Raw genomic sequence first — 2,633 nt, 5'->3', positions numbered from 1 at the left:
CTCCAGGTCCATCCTGCCTGCCCCCGGACTCCATGTCTCCTCCACAGGCTTTTATTTAGCGGCGCAGGGAGGTGTTTCTCCTTAGATTTTTAACCTTTTTTTTTTTTTCTTTTTTGCCTCTCAGCTTGTGGGATCTTAGTTCCCTGACCAGGTATTGAACCTGGGGCCACAGTGGTAAAAGCTCTGAGTCCTAAACACTAGACCCCCAGGGAACTCCCTCGATTTTTATGGGGAGGTTTTTACCTCTTATTCTCTGTTTATTTCTGAAAAGTAACAGTCTAGACTTTAAAATTTTACTTAAGATGATTTGAGAAACTCATACTATATTTTTCTCCTGAAAATGGCTTTTATACATATATTGGATACATATACATGTATTTTATACACATAAATGAGTTATACATTTATTTTATACATATAAGGGCTGCTACTGCTGCTGCTAAGTTGCTTAGTCATGTCCGACTCTGTGCGACCCCATAGATGGCAGACCACCAGGCTCCCGCGTCCCTGGGATTCTCCAGGCAAGAACACTGGGGTGGGTTGTCATTTCCTTCTCCAATGCATGAAAGTGAAAAGTCAAAGTGAAGTCGCTCAGTCGTGTCCGACTCTTCGGGACCCCATGGACTGCAGCCCACCAGGCTCCTCTGCCCATGAGATTTTCCAGGCAAGAGTACTGGAGTGGGGTGCCATCGCCTTCTCCGATAATGGGCTAAATACCTATTTATATATATTTATGTTTGTGTAGAATATAGGTTTATACTGTTGTTGTTAGGTCGTCCAGTTGTGTCTGACCCTTTGCAACCCCATGGACTGCAACGTGCCAGGCCTCTCTGTGCCCATCTCCCAGAGTTTGCCCAAATTCGTGTTCGTTGCATCAGTGATGCCATCCAGCCATTTCATCCTCTGAGGCCCTCTTCTCCTTTTGCCCTCAATCTTTCCCAGCATCAGGGACTTTTCCAATGAGCTGTCTGTTCACATCAGATAACCCAAATATTTTATTGGTGCAAATAGAAATAATTAGAAGGTTGACTTTAAAAACTGAAGTGTTTGTATATTACCTTTAGTAAAGATGTGCTAAATAATTTTTACTTCAATATTATTTTAGAAATTCTTTAATCAAAAGAACTCAGTGTTTCACAGTGTTGCGTATGTACCCTTTGATAGCTTTTAAAAGAAAATTGCCAAAATATGCTTAGGTTCCAAATATTCTGTTCATAATTGTATGAAAAATAAGCAGTGCTCACATTTTCCAACATGGATCAGTGTCACTGAGAAATTCAGGCATCTTGTGGCTGTTTGCACATCATAGTAAAGCGATGAAGCACTGTCTTGTTCCCACCAGCACAAGGTTCTGCAGGTCCAGCTGGGGTGGTATGTCTCACTGGCATGCCACAATCACGGGACCCAGTGACAGCCCGTGTCAAGGTGGTGTATTCTTTTTAACAATCAATTTTCCTACAGACTGTCCCTTCAAACCATCTAAGGTTGCATTTACTACAAGAATTTATCATCCGAATATAAACAGTAATGACAGCTTTATATAGGGCTTCTTTGGTGCTCAGATGCTAAAGAATCTGCCTGCCAGTGCAGGAGATGCTGGAGAGCTGGGTTCGATCCCTGGGTCAGGAAGATCCCCTGGGGAGAGGAATGACTACCCACTTCAGTATTCTTGTCTAGAGAGTCCCATGGACAGCCTACAGTCCATGGGGTCACACAGAGTCAGCCACCACTGAGCAACGAACAGTTTCACTTTCCTGCAATCACAGTGTTTCTAAGGTTCTTCTATCCATTTGTTCACGGCTATGTGATCCAGGCCCAAATGACCCCCTAGTGCCAGAGGCTTCAGGGGTCTTTAAAGCAGAGATAAGTACAACAGAATGTCTTGAGAATGGACTCAGACATATGCCCTGTGATGCTGCCTTAAAGTCAGAGTAACCTATGTTATAGCTGGAATAAGCTTGAAATTACTGTTAAAAATGTGTGTATTGTCTTAAGTACGTGGTAATTTATAAAACTATAATGCCATATTCTGTTATACTTCCTACAAAATATGCAGTTGCCGATTACCAGAAGCTGACTCAAGAACCTACACCAATTTATTATGATCTGTTATTTTTTAGTTTGTTTTATTGACGTAATGTTGATTTCCAGTGTTGTGTTACTCGCTGCTGTCCTGCACAGGGATTCTTTTTCATATTCCTTTCTGTGATGGTTTATCCCAGGATGTTGAATACAGTCCCGTGCTCTATAGTAGGACCTGGTGGTTTGCCCATTCTCTGTATACCACTTCTGCACCTGCTAACCCAAACCAACAACCCGTCCCTCCCCACCCCCACCCCTGGCAGCCGCAAGCCTGTTCTCTGTGTCTGAGTCTGTATCCGTTTCGTCGAGAAACTGACCTGAGTCGTGTGTTAGATTTTGCGTATAAGCAACGTCCTATGGTATCTGTCTTTCTGACTTGCTTCACTTAGATACTTAAGAGAGTTTTTAAAGTTTTAAGCTGTTTGTGCTTTGGGTCGTGGCTCAGGATCCACCAAATGCTTCTGATATAGAAAACCATCCACCCAACGGCACTGAGGCTGGTCTTCATGGAGTTTTTGATTCAAGCAATTGTATCGCTTGTACAAGCATTC

General features: G+C 42.9%; 1 pseudogene; it reads left to right on the top strand.

Annotated features, from left to right (window-relative positions):
* The first annotated feature begins 1,373 nt into the window (after positions 1-1,373).
* On the top strand, positions 1,374-1,913 carry LOC147345831 (ubiquitin-conjugating enzyme E2 D3-like; annotated as a pseudogene).
* The last annotated feature ends 720 nt before the right edge of the window (positions 1,914-2,633 follow it).

The sequence above is a fragment of the Bos grunniens genome, chromosome 24 (assembly GCF_055505025.1).
Source record: "Bos grunniens cultivar Pamir isolate PY7600 chromosome 24, Bosgru_T2T1.0, whole genome shotgun sequence".
NCBI classification, from domain to species: Eukaryota; Metazoa; Chordata; class Mammalia; order Artiodactyla; family Bovidae; genus Bos; species Bos grunniens.
This window is presented reverse-complemented; position numbering and strand designations above follow the sequence as displayed.